Below are 19,779 nucleotides of genomic sequence, written 5' to 3' on the forward strand. Positions count from 1 at the left end.
GCCCTTTGCACATTGTGCCACACACACACTGTAGTGCCCTTTGCACATTGTGCCACACACACACACACTGTAGTGCCCTTTGCACATTGTGCCACACACACTGGGATGCCCATTGTGCCACACACACTGGGATGCCCATTGTGCCACATAAGTGTGTTTTGCCTACATGCTCATTGTTAGGTGTTTCTTGCTCGATTCCAGCGGTGTGTGTGAAATGCTCAATGCCAGGGGCAGTGTAATGCTCGATTCCATGTGGGAGTGAAATGCTCGATGCCACAGGCTGGGAAGAGTGCAGTGACAGTCGGGCAGAGAGAGCAGCGGGCAGCCCAGCGGTATTGAGAGTAGGTCCTTGGCTATTTGAAATCTCATACCGGCTCATGAGTCAATCGGAGCTTACGGTCCGGCAGCCAACCAGGAGCTGCTCCTGATTTGCTGCTGGACCGAGAGATGTATTACGGGCTCAATACATCTGCCCCAAAGTACTAGCCAATCAGCTTCTACCTTGTATTTTACAGGCTGTATTTTAAAAATGGCAGATTATTGGTTGGTACTTTCTCTCACAATTTTATCTCTATACAAGCTTTAATAAATACCCTAAATCAGGGGTTCCCAAAGTTTTTGAATCACGGCACCCCAAAGCATCAGAAATGTTTTTGTGTCACCCTTAGGCTAAACGTTTCTCATTGAGAAAGTCAGAAACAAATATTACGTTAAATGAATCTCATCCTTAGGGTCAATTATGTGGTAATGGGAAGGCTTCCCTTCTGTTTGTCCACAATTTTACTATTATAATGGACATAGAAACTTGAATTGGTTTTGGACCACCAACCCAGGGCACCCCTGCAAGTCCCCCAAGGCACCCCAGGGTGCCACGGCAGACATTTTGGGAACCCCTGCCCTAAATGTTGAAATATAAATATGTATCTGAGGTAATCAATAAAATACTAAAACACATTCCAAGTAATAAGCCAGTGGTTATTAAGTGAGAATATAAATGTGTGCTGAGCGAAGCCAGCCATGCAAGGAGATATGGTACATTTATACAGTGTCCATGTCAACTCAAGTCGACATAGACACAGAAAAATTAAAGCCTTATGTCGACATTTTCCACTTCAACATAATTAATGCTTGTGTCAACATTTTGACCATGTCGACCAAATGCCTGTCAAGCTTATGACCCATAACCGAGAGTCAATGCATGTGTGTATCGATGTGTTACCTCAGACTTTACAGTGGTATTGCTGCTGTCAGCCTACATGGTAAGCAGTCACCCACTAATTACTTTCTCTTTCCACACACTCTGGCCCTTATTCAGATCTGATCGCTGTACAAGTTTGTTCTCAAAATGGGCAAAACCATGTGCACTGCAGGTGGTGCAGATGTAACATGTACAGAGAGAGTTAGATTTGCGTGAGTTATTTTGTTTCAGTGCGGGGTAAATACTGGCTGCATTATTTTACACTGCAATTTAGATTTCAGTTTCAACACACCTCACCCAAATGTAACTCTCTCTGCACATGTTACATCTGCCCCACCTGCAGTGCACATGGTTTTGCCCATTTTGAGGACAAATTTGTACTGCGATCAGATCTGAATAAGGGCTTCTGCCTCCACCTTTTCCAAACACCTTTGTCCCAGTCTCGTTCCTGTTGCTGTACTCCACACCTGATTTATTGACCTTGATTTGAATAGTTTCATATGTTATCTTTGCTGTGCTTTCTGTAGTCATAACAGATTTGGCTTGGAAATAATGCTAAATAATCAGCACCCACATTATAAGCTGGAACAAAGTCCTTAGATAAGTAACATTAATAAAAAAAAACCTTTTCTATGCAACTATGCAAGTGTCTAGGATTTTCCAGGAAGCCTGTTGCTTTCCCATATTGTCTCGTTGCACAAAGAAATGAGTTGGCCTGCTTGCAGCACAATGGGTGATGAATGCCTCTGTTACAATGAGGGCTGCCTACTTTAATGGCTAATGCTGATGATTGTCTGTATAGGTATTGCATTCAGTACCTGATTACACATGTAGAGGTTACTGCTTTGTGAATGGGCATTTCCAACATTACGTTTGTAAACAATCAGCGTCTCCATGTGCTGCTTACAGAAAGGCCAGAACCCTGTGCATAACACTTTATCTTGTCACCTACTTCCTGCTACTGTCACAGGTCACCAAGACAAGTCCTGGCTGTAGTTCCCTGGATATCGCATCATTTACAATTCACTAGAAAGACCCATTGGGTCTCGAATAGAGGAGTGTGTAACATTGCAACCTTGGAGTGCGATAAAGTACCACACAACCAGCAAACCATTGGCTGGGACTTTATCACTGTCCACTTTATCAATTTTTAAGGCTTAGGGGGGTATTCAATGATTGTCGACCTCCCGCAGCCATCTCCAGACGGGGGAGATGGCTGCAGGGCCCTATTCAATGCGGTCTTTCCCGAAAGCATTGAACAGGGGTTCTCCGCAGAACGAGCCCGACATCACAAGCTGTCGGGCTCGTTCTGCCGAGAAAAGCCGGAAATAGGCGAGCTCCCGGCCGGAGCTCGTCTATTTCCGTCCTCAGCTCGTGGCCACGCCCCCTTCTCGCCGCTCGGCGGCCGGGACATTGAAACCCGACCGCCGAGCTCACGTCGAGCAAAGCGAGAACATTGAATACCCTCCTAGTATATCTCACCCTGTGGGTTTTCCCCTCAGGTGCTAGGATCACTAGACTTAGGGGGGTATTCAATGTCAGGGGTACAGCTGTCGAGCAAGCTAGACAGCCGTGCCCCTGTCCCGGTCTCGCTTTGCTCGACGTGAGCTTGGCGGTCGGGATTCAATGTCCCGGCCGCCGAGCGGCGAGAAGGGGGCGTGGCCGCGAGCTGAGGACGGAAATAGAAGAGCTCCGGCCGGGAGCTCGCCTGTTTCCGGCTTTTCTCGGCAGAACGAGCCCGACAGCTTGTGATGTCGGGCTCGTTCTGCAGAGAACCCCTGTTCAATGCTGTTGGGGAAGACAGCATTGAATAGGGCCCTGCAGCCATCTCCCCTTTCGGGAGATGGCTGCAGGAGGTCGACCATCATTGAATACCCCCTTAATGTTGTGTTTGCTGTGGGGAGTTACCCAGTCAGCGTGGCAGCCTTACCCTGTGCTGGATGTCCCACAACTGATGCTGAGTTAGACCCTAAGTGTGATGTTAATAGTATATAAATTCCATTCAATAAAAAATGGTTTTACAATGTATTTGGAGCAATTGCAAAGTAACTGCTGTGCTCCCCCCAAAGAGCGGAGAAAGTAACAACCTAACTGTCATGTTACAGGCCAGTTTCTACTTTATCTCTCTCCACTCAGGGGCAGATATATTAATCCTGGGGAAGAGATAATGGGGCAGATGCATTAAGCCTTAACAAGAGATAAATGCAAGCGTGATAAAGAGAGATAAACATCCAGCCAATCAGCTCCTTACTGACTTTTTTCAACCACAGCCTGTAACATGGCAGTTAGGATGTGATTGGCTGGACATTTATCTCTCTTTATCACCCTTGCATTTATCTCTTGTTAAGGTTAATACATCTGCCCCAAAGTGGAGATAAAGTGGAAGGTGATAACACACCATCCAATCAGCTCTCTACTGTCATTTTTCAAACAGCTGATTGGCTGGTGCGTTGACATCTTCCACTTTATCTTTTCACCAGGCTTAATACATCTGCCCCTCTATCTCTTTGCTTAGTTTGATACAGCTCCCCATACTTTTATGTAAGAAAAGTAAAAAGGTAGACTCAGTCGCGTCAGAGAAACTTAGACGAACGTATCATGCCGAATCAGGAAACTGACGGAAAAGTTACTGAAGGGTTCCGCAATTTGTGCACTAACCTGATAAAAGTGATGCATAATGGCATAATCCAATAATTGCCATAGATATATACAGTCCCTCTCCTTGTAATCTCGGTACTACAAATACATAATATAATAGCTGTATCTACTTATTCAAATAGCTTATATGTTAGCCTTTCCCCGAGCTTAGCACTGAAAATATAAATAATAAAAACCTTATCTAATTTGGATAGAAAGAATCAATTAGTCAAAACAAATGAAACAAATTTCATATTAAAATCCTAAGTACACAAAGTTTACACCGGATTGCATTATCTATGTATTTCCCACAGGTTCCTTCAAATAGGCCATATTTACTGGACAGATCATGCGCCCATCTTATTGTAAATTGCCTTTGCAACCTGGAAGTTTAAAAGTGACCTACCCCGACTTTCTTTGCGGAAAGAAGCCAGGCAAGGTATTGGCTACAACCTTACACACCCAGCGCAGAGCCACATTTATTGTTCGAGTAAACTCACATTCATCCTGTTATAAAGTCTCATTTTCCTGTAGGACTTACCCTTGTGTACAAAAAGTCACTGCTATGCATAGCGCCTCAAAGGCTGTTATCCATGTCCACTGGAGATCAAATTCTGAACTTACTATGATTGAATGGTGTCTGCGCACTTAGATTGTTCTAGGTCTTTGGATTGAATAATCTTTTACTGTCTCTGCAGAAGACTCATAATGCCCGGTACACACCAGAACGATGCAGATCTTGAGCAGGTCGTAAGACGATCGTACGACCTGCTCACAATCTGGTGGAGCTTACGACCCGCTCAAGATCTGCATCCGATCCGATCGCAACCCGTACAAACTTGAATGGTCGTTTTCAGATCCTACCTTCTGCAGGTAAGATCTGAAAAACGACCTGTGGGACAGCGCATCGGATAGGGATTGGGTTTGAAATGGCCCAAAACATGCCCAGTTTAATACAATAGGTCAAGATTGTATCTAAATTGGGTCATTTTGGGCCAAATCATACTGGTGTGTACCCTACATAACATGTTAAAGCGATCTGGTACCCATGGCTGGCCTACAAGGAATCTGACCACTATACGTCACTATGTAGGTTTATTTAGGTTGAGGTGATAGAGATGCTAGATTTGTTGGTTGCTAGGTTATTTCCCAATGTTGAGTTTGGCTTCTCCTTTGATTTTCTTTCTTTCTCTTCTTTTTTTTGGGGGGGTGCCTTTTTGTTTCAGTCTCTTATTTTTCCAATATTATATTTTTTCTTGTACTGCTTCTGACACTACTTATCTATCATTCTATGTATGTTTGGTTGATTTGTCATATGTTACATTTATTGGATTTGAAACATTTTTTTTATTATGATATGTTGTGTTTACTGTATTTTATGATGATATTCAATGAAAACAATTAGCACATAAAAAATCCTAGGTAAACCAGTTTGTTGGCGAGTGTACAGTATACCATAATGGGAAAGCACAGAGAATCCACAATACAGGTTGAGTATCCCTTATCCAAAATGCTCAGGACCACAACCATTTTGGATAAGCGATTATTCCGAATTTCAGAATTTATATATATCTATATAGATATATCTAGATATATATATATATATATATATATATATATATATATATATATATGCAGAAGCGAGAGATTGGCACTCTAAAAGAAAGTCAATTGCCGCGGTGCCTTCCAGGAAAATAATATAAGGTAGAGTTTCTCCTAACACTGTACACCAAAGCTGGCTTGTGTGATGGGAAAAGAAGAGGCAGCACTCTGCGGACTTTGTCAAACACATTCAAAGTGTATTAGAGCATAAAACGGACAACGTTTCAAAACCCGAAGGTTTTTTCCTCAGGACCTGAGGAAAAAACCTTCGGGTTTTGAAACGTTGTCCGTTTTATTATTATTATTTATTTATTTGCAGTTTCTTATATAGCGCAGCAGATTCCGTTGCGCTTTACAATAGTTTTATGCTCTAATACACTTTGAACGTGTTTGAAAAAGTCCGCAGAGTGCTGCCTCTTCTTTTCCCATCACACAAGCCAGCTTTGGTGTACAGTGTTAGGAGAAACTCTACCATATATATATATATATATATATATATATATATATATATATATATATATATATATAAATCGGTGTGTATGTTCCCTATGGACTCCAAAACGGCGTGACCGATTTTCAGGCAATCTTCAGATTTGCCCAGCGGGTGATCCTGTAAAGTTTGGTAGCGATCGGATCAACAGAAATGTTTTTTTTTTGCCAATTTTCACCAAAGTTCTGCAACGGGTTCCCTATGGACTCCAAAACTGTGTGACCGATTTTGATGACATTTTCAGGCAAGGCGTCATTTAAATTCATAAAACTTTATAAGGAAGGTTTTACCAAAATGAATACAGGTTGAGTATCCCGTATCCGAGTATCCGTTATCCGAATTATTCCGAAAACCGTACATTCCAGAAAGTGAAAAAAAATATTTTTTTTTGCTAAAAACTCACTGGGGACATTTGTAACAGCACTACTGGTGACATGATATGTAACTGGCACTATATATGTGCAAGAAAATGATTGCTTGGCATTCAAATTCAATATCTGAGAGTACACAAATTTTGTTTCATGTTTTGAAACCTTGTTTTTTGAACAAATAAAATATATTTGTGTGTATTTTATGTGTTTATACAGCATACATGCAAGATACTTCAAAATACATAATTGAAATATTAAAATATTCCGAAATACGGAATAATCCGTTATCCAAAATTCTCCTGGTCCCGAGCATTTTGGATACGGGATACTCAACCTGTACTCTATCTAAATGTCCTTCTTTCCTATTCAGAAGCATCCGAGAAATTTCCCTCTTTTTGTCTCCACCCGATTTGCCTATATGCAAGCTAAATACTATGTATCCTCCGTGATTAAATGATTTTTGGGAAAAGACCGAGAAATGTCTCTGGACACTATGGTCCTGAGGGAGTTAGAAAAGCAATATCATTGCTTTATAATTTATTGAGACACAAATTAACATGAGGTGGTATGTACAGGGAAGAGTAAATGGGTGTAAATTATTTCAACATTAATATGTGCCATTCTTTTGAAAGGGTTACTGCCCTTACTGGCAATTCAATACCAAGAAATGTTCTTAAATATATTTCATACAGCTCACTTTTCCCCTCTTAGACAATTTTTGTCAGGAATGTCCTCTTCGGTGTCTTCCTCTTGTCACTTCTCAATGGCGGACTTATATCACTACTTTTGAAATGCGGTATTAAAAGAGCATTTTTGTTACAGGTTAATATGCTTTGGAACATCTGGTGAATTCCATTCCTTTTGATGTATGGGCACTATATGGCGCCTTATTGGAGGGGCAGCGAGTGGCTGTAAGAGGTTATTGATAATAAGTCACAATCTTTTTTGGGTAGACTCCCACAGCCCCAGAAAAGTGGACAGTTGACCCGCATCTACTGCTTCACTAGGGACTGTATGTTTCTCATCGGCAATCGCGGGAATAGTCTGACTGTCTCACATCATTTAGTGTGTTTTCCTATGTTGGGGGCGGAGCTTAATGACAAGACCATTTGGCCCTTCCCCCTGAAGTATTTCCAGCAGAGCACTGCAAATATTGACTATAAAAATGAGTATAAGTTATAAATATCTTCTTTGTATTATTCTAATAACATCTAAACATTGGAGTATACTGCAGTATACCAGGTGCTGCTAACTGTGCCCATACACTAGGGTGATTCACATGCGATTTAGACAATGGCTAGGTCGACAGTCAAAAAGTTGACATGGGTTTTTTACTTCTTTTTTTTTTAGCCGACATGTGAACCTTGGGTTGGTCAACCCAATGACGCATACAAGAGACTTCACATTATTATTTTCAAATTTTCTTTATTTTCATTCTGCCCTCTGGTTCACATGCAGCAATTACCACTGATGTACAAACAAATGGAACAGGAAGCTGCTGATGTCTTTATCAAGTTGCAAAGAAACCAGTTGATGTTTGCTCTACTTTTATGTTTACAGTACAGTATGTAGGACTATTTGTCAGTGGTTACATCTGCATCGTAAACACTAGTTACCTCCTTAGGAAAACAGTTAGTAGGCTGAATTAGTAATCTAGATTGGCAATTCATGTTTCTTTGTTAATTTTGCATTTTTCATATACATAATTTAATAAAAACTCCCCGTATGGGTCCTGGACTTCTTACACTAACTTTGAATTTCTTGAACTTTCCTTCCTTCTTGTAAATTGCTCACCTCTCGTAGCTGTGGAAAAGGTTTCCTGTAAACCAATTGTAATACATCTCATGACCACGCACCACACCTTGTCCTGTTTAGTCACTGGTCAGGTGCTGGAATTATTGGCCAGAATGAAGCACTTGTGAATTGTGTACAAGGGTGAACAGAAGAGGTGTGTCTAATGAGTGTATTGTGATCAATCACACAATGCTAATCTATTCTCTCTATCTACTTATTTGTACTTAAAGCTGTTAATTATTTTATTGGAATATAATCAATTGAAATGACAGAAAACAATATGCCCAATAAACATTCTGCACAAATCGGGTCCTCCTCTTTTCTAGCAGCTGACTAGGCTCTGCCCGATATCCCTCACAGTTGGAGCCATTTGAGGGTAAACAGTCTTGCTTCCACTGCATGTGCATTGAGGAGTTGGTGCAGACTATAGGCAATGTTATACATATGGGTATTTTAATCTGACCCATAGTCACTTGAAGACCTGTCCATCACAGTTGAGATCTATAATGCTTTGCCGAACATGTTATTTCTGCCATTGTATGTACAAAGACAGCTGCCACAACAAAAGCTGAAACTACAGAAGGTTGGGTATGGTCGAAAACCCACTGGAGACAAAGAGGTTTGGTTTTGTATCACTGTCCTTGTGGACAACCAACTATGTAGTCCTTGTTCTGAGGGACTCTGGAAGTGAGCTGACCTTGGGGGTTATTCTAGTTCATTCTTTCTGACAAAATCCTTCTTAGATGGACAAAACCATGTGCACTGCGGGTGGGGCAGATGTAACTTGTGCAGAGAGAATTAGATTTGGGTGGGGTTTTTCTTCAAAGTGACATCTATATTGCAGTGTAAAATAAAGCAGTCAGTATTTTCCCTGCACAGAAACAAAATAAATCACCCAAATCTAATTCTATCTGCACATGTTACATCTGCCCCCCTGCAGTGCACATGGTTTTGTCCATCTAAGAAGGATTTTGTCAGAAAGAATAACCTAGAATAAACCCCCTTGTCTCTAGATCATTTGTCCTAAAAGCTATAGCCGATCCGGTGTCTCTGTATACTATACCCTCTCTCCTTCATGTTGTTACATGTTTTTTTGCTGCTTTCCTGACAATGTATTTATTATTATTATTTATTTAACAGTTTCTTATATAGCGCAGCATATTCTGTTGTGCTTTACAATAGGAGATAGTGATACAACAAACAGGGTGTTACAGACAGTCAAACGTATGAGGGCCCTGCTCACAAGCTTACAATCTATAGGGAAATAGGCATTGATACACAAGGCTAGATATTCTTTAATGCATTAATTCCACCAGAATGCAAAGGTTCCTGCTGTGCTGTATGGTACGGTGACCCAGCAGTTTGGCCAGGGGTCAGGAGGATGGAAACTGTGAAAAAGAAGAGTGGATATGTGTGGACTGTACAGTGGGGATATGATTAGATAGGAGGGATTCGGTATGAAATCCTGACAAGGGGGGGACGTGGAGCACCCCCCCCTTGCGAGCATGCTGCGCTCGTCACGCAGGGGCCCGGTGCCTCGCTGCGCTCGGCACGCTAATTTATTCTCACTCTATGGGTGTCGTGGACACCCATGGAGGGAGAAAGTTTCGTGATTTCGGCCGTCGGGATTCTGACCGCCGGGAAATTGACTGCATCCTGATAGGAGCAATGACAATGCTAATATATGATACAGCGCTGGGGTTTTACTGAAAGAATTTACAATTATCTGTGTAAAACATAGTAATAATTTTAATGCACATTCATAAATAAAAAAACACACAATATGCAATATTAAAAAAATATATATAATGATAATTATCTTAAAGACAATTGGGTATGGGGCGAAAAAAAAAGTTCAAAATTAGGCCAATATGTTCCAGCTAGCATGTAGATTTCATGGAGGGAGTAGTATTATGAAAATGAGTTCCAGCGAATGCCAGTATATATTTATCAGATATTTGAGTTCTCTTCACTGACGAGAGATGGCAAAGGATAGTCCCGGTGATTACCCCGCAGTAGCGCATGCAGGGGGGGTTTCTGAGTTCCCAGTCTAAAGACCCTAGGCTGAAAGCGGAGGGTCACCTCTTTCCATGGGAATAAGAATTTTAAAAATCGGCCCTTGGGAACCGGAGATATCTGACTTCAAAGTAGTGTTTCCATCCAAGCCTGTTAAGTGCTCTTCCCAGTCAGATATTTCAGGTTCTGTCTGACTTAGAGGTTTTTCTGAGGGTACGTTCCAAAAGCTGCGACTCTCCCCCTTTAATGGACACTAGCAGTTTGTCTCTACTGATCCCAGAACCATAGATATCAGCCTTTCAGCAGCTGGTTACTGCTCCAGCTCCACACACCTGGTATGTAGTTTTATATACTCTTTGGCAGATTGCTCTGCCTTCTGAACTCTGATTCCATAGTCCCCAGTACCATTTGGTAGGTGGGATTCTCTAGTTTTTAATTACATCATAATAAATCTATTTCCGGAAACTGTAATATCTGCAGTCAAGCAAGCTGTCCTCCCACCAGAAAATTATGAATAATAAGCCCACTCCACTATAAACCCCTCGTCTACGTATTCAACATCCTCTACCACCCTGGAAGTTATGTATCAGGGCCCCTTCATTAAGCCCAATACCCCCTTCTCCCACCATCTGTGCAGTAAAGGGGTAAATTAGTGGAAATTACTGATCCAGGCCCTACATGCTGAGCGATTGATATAATACACCGATTGAGGATCGGTAGGGGCCCCAATACATTGCTATGCTCAGCGGTCTACACTGCGGTTGCTGCCTCTGTATGTATATATATATATTTTATTATTATTTATATACATTTGGTCTATCTATAATACTTTAACTGACCCGGCATATACTGGGTCACCTAAGTGTCCATCTCTGGAAATCCCCTTCTGAAAATCCTGCGTTTGCCCCTGACCCAGTATGTGGATCCAAAGTCACTCAGTGGGTGGAAATATGAAGGTCTTGATTGTATGCAAATACCTGGCTCTGTCACTGCGAATTCACCTTGAGTGATAGGGTTCCTGTGATGGAATGGTAACTGGTCCGGATGTAGTCTGGTGTATGACTCGGGCTGGAAAGGTGTAGAAGCGGATTCCTCTCCAAAAGCAGGCTGGAACAAGGGAGGCTTTAGCTCAACGCGTTTCGGCGTGTTCACACGCCTTCCTCAGCTCGTGGACGTGCCGAAATGATTCAGTGGTATTCTTGGCTCTTCCTGGACAAGATCATCACCACTCTGGAGTTAGTTAGTAAGGTAAGGTCATACCCTGGCCTGAGGTGATAAAAAAGGAAGTGCAAAAAATGTGAGCATTAGATGTGATGGAAGAATCCTTTATCAAAGGAATTTAATTGTATTTGTGTCCAAACCTGATCAAAGCAAAATTGCTTCCACAAATTAAATGTGGTCTCCAGCTTCGATAGCTAGCCTTGGGTACACAAGTTATTTCAGAATTTGGCATGCAGTCATTACTTAACTGCCCTTCACCACAAAAAGGTTATTGGCAGATCTAATTTATTCCATCGCAAACCAACCCTCTTTACCTGTCATGTAATTCCAGCACGATCTCATGAGACCTCTAAACCTATAACAGCTGCCCATTGTTTCCTTGGTGTTTTATACACACACCAATACTTAGGATGCCATCAGGTCTTAAACCTCAAGCTGTACAGGCTTATACATTTGGCTGGAATCCCTAGATAATTGGCTGGAGTAAGATGGAGCAGAATGTTTCAGGGCAATATTTAATATCTGACAGTTGAACGGCACTGAAATAGTTAATTTGCATGCTGAGTGGCTTAAGCTGGTGGACATCCCAGTAGCAGATGTGGAGAGGCTTAGTGGGAGGCAGTGTAGGTGGTCATAGTAAAGCACATTTTTAGCTTGCAGGTGGTACGGTGAAAATTTGGTTCATGCTGATGCCACACTGACTCTGTCCTCAAAAGTACATGGCTCTTTTTGAGTGGCCACACCCATTTTCCAATAAGTACACTCCTGTGGCATGCACAACAGTATTTCCCCTGGGCATACACTAAATCCTGTTAAAGTTTCCATATCCATACTTTAGAAATTTCCACCTCAACCCCTGACTTGAGGTATATACTAGTGGGTCAATTTATGGAAGAATTGTCCTGGCCGGGTGGCATGGACCAAAGGGACTGAAACAGCTATTCTTGATTTTTCCTCTACTCTCCATTCTACAAATGGATGCATCTGCTATGGGTTTATTTGCCCTATTCCTCCATCTCTCCCTACTGTTCCCCCTATTCCTCTCACCTCCCCTATTACTCCCTTTATTGTTCCCCTATTACTCTTATCCCCCCCCCCCTATTCTTCCGATCTCCCCCATTTATGGCCCTACATTATTCCTCTTATTTCCCCATATTGTTCCCATCTCTTGGCTTGGCTAAACTAGAGCAAAGGCCCTCAAACCTACAAAGTTCATGTTTTCAAGATCACTTATGGATTTATTTATTTTTTACAAATATTTTTCTTTATTGAAGCATGATATACAATACATCTGGAACATAATTGCATTCCCATTGTGTAGATCACAATATGCAGTCATAGTAAATGTGTGTACAAAAAGAATAAACAAGTTACAGCATACATTTTGCAGCAGTGTCTTTCATTACAAACAAACAGTACAGCATAGAAAAGGGAAAGTAGAAAATTACGTCTCGATCCGCATCTATACCCATCCCAGTCCCAACTAGTGGTGCATATCATGTGCAACAAGAGATATTGGGGGATCCTGAATACACACTCGTGTTTCATACCACAGGCTATTTTTGAAACACTTCTATATCTGCTCCTTCATAGATTCTAACAGGGTTTCTATGTAGCTTTCCCACGTATTAAAAAATGTCTCCAATTTTTGTTCCTTTTGCAGCGAAGCCTCGAGCCACTCCATTCTAAAAATCTAAAACAATTTATGCAGGAACAGTGAGAATATGGGGGGGGGGGGTTCGGCTGTAGGCTGTATCCATAATTGAAGGATGCATTTTTTTGCAGCCGCAGATACAATTATTAGTAACTTTTTGACCCCTAATGCTATGTGAGTACGTTCCGGTGTTATAAACCTGGATCCAAAATCTCCTTATTATTGGGCAGTCCCACAAGCAGTGAAATATGTCTGCCCTTTGGAAGCCTGGAAGCCACATCTAGGACAGGAGTGACTCGCTAACATTCCCATAAGATATCGACGGTGTGGTGATAAGTATGTTTTATGAAGTACATTTAAGAATAATTCTTTATAGGACGTGGCTGACACTAACTTAACCGATATATCACATATTCTCAATATTTTTTAAGGGTAAGGGATGGGAATTGGCTTCTCCATTTTGCTAATCCTGTTTGCTGGGTCTCGTAATTGATGGGGACATGAAGGAAGAGGTAATGCACAGAAATTGCCTTGAAAGAGGGGTTCGATGTTGCTCATAAGTTATCAAGTGGGTTATTATAATCTCTCGGGGAAAGTATCCTGGAGAGACTAACTCCATAGTGTTGAAGCCATGGGGAAGGGTTCTAGCAGTGGGAACTTCTCCACGGCCTGTGCAAAGTGTAATGTTTTTTTTGGTCTCACAGTCCATTAGTTGCCTAACAGTTTTCAGGCCTTGTCTATCCCATAATGAAAAGGGGTGACATGCAAGCCCATTTTGAAAAGAAGGGTTGCATACAAAGGGGAGAAATAATGATGTATGTGAGTTTATTGTATGTTTGTGACGTAATATGTGCCACACTTTTTGTGTGGACATTAAGAGTGGATTGTCACCTGTGGATTTTTAAAATGTGACAGTTGGTGATGACCTGGCAAATGTGACCTGTGTGGTGTCCTGGGGACCGAGTCTCAGAACCCTTGAATTAGAGTGAATGGTCTGGGCCCCCTAATAAATATATATAGTAAATACTACTAGTACATGCAAGAAAATACACCATAGTACCTGTCATAGACGTGCGCACAGGGGGTGCCAGGGGTATGTATGTGTTTACATGCATAGAGGGCTGTGTATATGTATACTATGTGTGGGGGGGCTCTTTATGTATGTATGTATGTGTGTGTGTGCATGCATAGAGGGCTGTGTATATGTATACTATGTGTGGGGGGCTCTGTATGTGTGTGTGTGTTCGCATGCATAGAGGGCTGTGTATATGTATACTATGTGTGCGGGCGGGCATTTGCCCCTGGGTACTTGGGGTACAAGTGTCCTGGGCCCGCCGCAGCCTCCTTCCCTTTTGAGCCGCTTGCCGGATGCTGCCTGCCGCTGACAAGTAAAATAGCTTCAGTGTGCGGCGTGCAGCATACGGCCAGCGGCTCAAAAGGGAAGGAGGCTGCGGCTCCGGTAGGCATCTTATAAGAAGAGCACCCAGCGCTACCCAGAATTGCGGATTCACGGGAGCGCTGGTGTGCACTGCGCACTCCCAGCAATGAGCATGAAACTCCCCTTGTCAACGAGCATGTAACCACCCCCTTCCCAGGGAGCATGAAACCCATGGTAAGGAGCATGTGACTCCTGACAATAAACTTTTCACACCGCTTCCCCCCCATGACATAATCTGTAATGGTCATCACGGTCTGAGGCGTAACGTGTAAGGGGCATCACGGTCTGAGGCGTAACGTGTAAGGGGCATCACAGTCTGAGGCGTAACGTGTAAGGGGCATCACAGTCTGAGGCGTAACGTGTAAGGGGCATCACGGTCTGAGGCGTAACGTGTAATGGGCATCACGGTCTGAGGCGTAACGTGTAATGGGCATCACGGTGTGAGGCGTAACGTGTAATGGGAATTACACGTGCAACGTGTAATGGGCATTATGGAATGTGGTATACTATGTAATGGCTGTGTGATGTGTAATATGCATTTTGGCGCGCGCCTTCAACGCGCACAGTCCCTATTGTCCCTGTTTAACTAACATTTTTTTAAGCCCTGACAAAATATGTATTGGGAATTACGGTGTGTGGCATGTTTGATGGGCATTATTGTGCATGGCATTATGTCTAATGGGCATTAGTGTGTTGCATTATGTGTAATAATAGGCGATGATGGACACGCCCAGTAGGTAGTGATGGGCACACCCCTCCAATGGTGCACCCCCTAAGAAAATGGGCTGCGCACACCTATGGTACCTGTGCAGTATGAGGTACAGTAACATGAATAATGTATAATTCAGGTGCACAGTCTGGAACCTGATCACCCCATGCACATTACAGGGAGTACCTACTTTTTCCTATCAGAGTAATAAACAACATAATGTAAATTTTGAACATTTAGCCCATTTATAATAGTATAGTCTACAGTTTGCATTACGTTCAATAACAACATATTTGTGGCATGTGTGCAATAAACCATTTTTATACAAACCTTGAGTTTGTTTTTATCATTTCATAGCCCTCTTACAGAAAGTACCTGGTTTATTTCCATAGAAATTCCCTTGTATACATGTCATTATGCCTTGTGGGGAAAACAGTGTTGGTGTATTTTTCTACTGGTTTGTTCATGCCTACTAAAGGTCAGCAGGGCTGGATTAAGGTCTGTGGGGGCCCTGGACAACGAACTTGTGGTGCCCTCCCCCCAAAAAAATACCGACATTTAAAATCCCAACAAGTTCAAAATACTGACATATAGAATGTACAGGTGAAACAGTCAATATGACTTTCTGTCGACAGGTCGACATGGGTTTTTTCACAGTTTTTTGACCCGAATGTCTACACAGTCGACATGGACACAGTTGGAAGTGAACCACAGCTCCTTGCATCGCTTGCTTTGGGCACACTATTTTATTCTCCCACCACGCTCTAGTGCAGGGCTGGGCAACACCGGCCCTCCAGATGTTAATGAACTACACATCCCAGGATGCTTTGCATTAGTTTTGCTATGTGGCCATGCTGAAACTGATGCAAGGCATGCTGGGATGTGTAGTTCATCAACATCTGGAGGGCCGGTGTTGCCCAGCCCTGCCCTAGTGGATGGTAGGGCATGAAATTTTGACCGTCGGGAATTTGACTGCATCCCCCGCACCAGGGTCCGTGCAGAGCTGTGGAGGCAGCGGGGTCAGCAGTGGTGTTGTGGGGGCCCTGGATGTGTGGGGGCCCGAGGCGACCGCCCCTGTCGCCCTGTGGATAATCCGACACTGAAGGTCAGTGATAGCAGAAAACAGCTTAAGGGCCATATGTATCAAGCTTCAAAAAATGATAAAGTGGAGAGTGATAAACAACCAGCCCCTACCTGTCATTTTTCAAACCCAGACTGTAACATGAAAGTTAGGAGCTGTTTGGCTGGTTGTTTATCACTCTCTATTTTATCACTTTTCTTTTATCACCGTCTGCGAAATTCATCCCGGACCTGTCTCTCCCTCTTGGTTCATGGATAAGCTTGCAAATGGGCAGCTCTGCAAATACTGGCCTATCTCTCCCATGGGGTCAGTATCAGCTGCCCTTTACTACAGCCCGCGGCCCGCCTGCCCAGTTCCCAGCCCTCCGAAGTCCAATAGCCAAATAACCAGGCAGGTCATACACACTATGTGATAAAGGCAGCTAATGATTTTGTTAATGATTTCCGCTGAATTACTAAAAACAGGGGTGTCAATCAATCATATGCTGCTCCAACGAGAGGGACCATAGGAGAAATTAAGTATTTTAAAAGTTTGGTAAAGTTGTGTAGACTGCCAAATAGGCGATGTACACTGCAGTCATCAACATGACAATCCTACAGCAAGTGACCCCTTTTGTGCCACTGTGTGCACAGCTGTCAATTGGTGGCTAACTCATTATAAGCCAGAAGGGCTGCAAGTGGCCATTGCACACATGGGCCCTTATTCTGATTCACTCGCAGAGGCAAATTCCTTCTCAAATGGACAAAACCATGTGCACTGCATGAGGGGGGGGGGGGGGGGGGGGCACATGTAACATGTTCAGAGAGAGTTAGATTTGGGTGAGTTAATTTGTTCCTGTGCAGGAAAAATACTGGCTGCTTTATTTCTACACTGCAATATAGATCTCACTTTGAAGTAAAACCCCACCCAAATCTAATTCTCTCTGCACATTACATCTGCCCCACCTGCAGTGCACATGGTTTTGTCCATTCGAGAAGGAATTTGCCTGAGTGAATCAGAATAAGGGAGAGAGAGAGAGAGAGAGAGAGACACTTCTACACAGCAGTAGTGGAGGCTGACAGCTTGGCAGACTTGCCCTGCAGACCTGATGTAAATTTCTAATTGTAAATTTTCTAAGGAAGGCCAGACAAACTAGAGGGTCTATTCAACACGTAAGAACCAACTGCCTTCTATTAATTGCTTTACCTATAGCCAGATCCTCCACTTCTATTGATTTCCTTCCATTTGCTCTATCACAAGATCTCTGACATTATCAAGTTTCTGTACCTTTATACCACTTGTATTTGTTACAATGTCTCAAGGTGCGTACACAATACACATATCGATTTACTTTCGATTTGATTTGCTTTCAATTTCGCCTTTGCTTTTTTTTAAAGATATTAATTTATTTACATTTTTTTAGTATAGCAAAAATACAGTGCAAATTTACTTTAAATAGAAAAAGTGCAAACATTTAAAAAGTTACAGACAATTGTCAAGTCAATTAGGTTGTTTGGCAGATACAATATATAATATAATTGCTACGATGATGATTGCCACTTTCCATACTGTATAGGAGTAGATAGTTTCTATCATAAGGGTTTACATATGATTACGTCTAGTTGGTTTTGCACAAAGATATTCCTTATCGTGCAAAAACAAATATAGGTATATAAAAGTATTAAAGCAATAAGAGTTACATTAAATTCGTTCTAAATAGAATTTACCTATGAATTTTAGTAGTTTTAAAGCGGTGAAATTAGGGATGTTATTCCTGTGTTAAAGTGACCGTTAATATATATTTATAATAATTATAAATTCCGCCTTTGCTTTTACATTCGATCTGCACTTTGGAATTCAATATCGATTTCGATTTACAATAAAGGCACAGTGTACACATTCGATTTACTGGATCTAATTTGATATTTCCTTCTCTGCACAGTCTATTTTTCTTTTCCATATAGAGAAAATGGGCGCAAGCATCTAATTGAATGCAGATTGAAAGCATCTTAAAAAGCATTCGATTTCGATTAGATTTTGCTTCTATAAGCAAAATTGAATCAAAAACCTGTTAAACTTGAAGAGTGGGTACACCCCTTCACTCAGTGCTACACCAAGCCATGAGTCTCAGTGTCAAAAGGTTTTTGGGAGCCATCCCGATGACGCCACTTAGTCTGTAGTGTGGGAGAGGGTCTCTAAATCATCTATCTGCTCCTTGGAGAATGCATACAAGATTTACTATTGGTGGTACTTGGTGCCCACACATCTCCAAAAATGTAAAAGTAGCCCAGACCAGTTTCCTTGGACCAATGTTGGAGGGAATGTGGCAATGTGGGTACTTTTTTTACATATATGGTGGCCATTCCCAAAAATAGCTCAATTCTTGTTATTTACTACATTTACCACTTTTAGCAGCGAATGACCCTCCCATTCCGATTGACTCAGTAGTAACTTGATTTCACCTGTGAAATGATTGGGCGGTGGGTTGGGGGAGGCGGAGTTGTGGAAAGAGAGAGTCAAATTTTATTTCTTTACATATTTATACGCTGTATGCTGATGATACTCAAATCTATCTATCTTCCCCGGAATGGTCACCATCAGTATTGCTCCATGTCTCTGATTGTCTTTCTGCCATTTCATCTTGGATGTCATCTCGCCACCTCAAACTCAACATTTACAAAACAGAATTAATTATATTCCCCACCAGCCACAAGTAGTTACCAACATGATGGGCGAAATTTACTAAGGAAATTTGTAAAAAATAGGTGTATTTGTATCCAGAAATACACTTATTTTTGACATTTAATATCCCGAAAATATAGCAATTCGTATTCGTATTGCTAGCACATCAATACGAATACGAATTGTCGTATTTTCGGGATAGTAATTGTCAAAAATAAGTGTATTTCTGGATACGGTACTTGTTTCCTATCTGGGCGCCCGTCGCGGGCATCGCGGGTACATTTATGTATGGCCGCGACGCGACCGACGCGATGCCCGCGATTTCCCATTGAAACCAATGTTAAACTTGGAAATCGTGTCGGTCGCGTCGCGGCCGGCCATAAATGTACCCGCGATGCCCGCGACGCGATGCTCACGATTTCCCATAGGAATCAATGTTAAAAGCCGCGATGGACCCGATTTTACTGTTAAATGCCTCAATCCACCCGATTTGGCCATAGGAATCAATGTTAAATGGGCCACAGAGCCCATTAACCCTTAAATGTCCCCCCAAATTTTTGACGCCACCCCACGATCGACGCCAACCCGAAGCGTGGCGAGCGCAGCGAGCCCGCGAGGGGCGGCGGTACGCGTCCTCCGACCTTTTCATGCCCTACTATCCACTAGGGCGTGGTGTGAGAATATAATAGTGTGGCGAGCGCAGCGAGCCACCGAGCCCGAAGCGTGGCGAGCGCAGCGAGCCCCGCGAGGGGACGCGGATACCTTCACAATTATGCGCGTCCCCTCGCGGCCTTCACAGTGAAGGTATCCGCGTCCCCTCGCGGGGCTCGCTGCGCTTCGGGCTCGGTGGCTCGCTGCGCTCGCCACACTATTATATTCTCACACCACGCCCTAGTGGATAGTAGGG

Source organism: Crinia signifera, chromosome 4 (assembly GCF_055691185.1).
Source record: "Crinia signifera chromosome 4, ASM5569118v1, whole genome shotgun sequence".
NCBI classification, from domain to species: domain Eukaryota; kingdom Metazoa; phylum Chordata; class Amphibia; order Anura; family Myobatrachidae; genus Crinia; species Crinia signifera.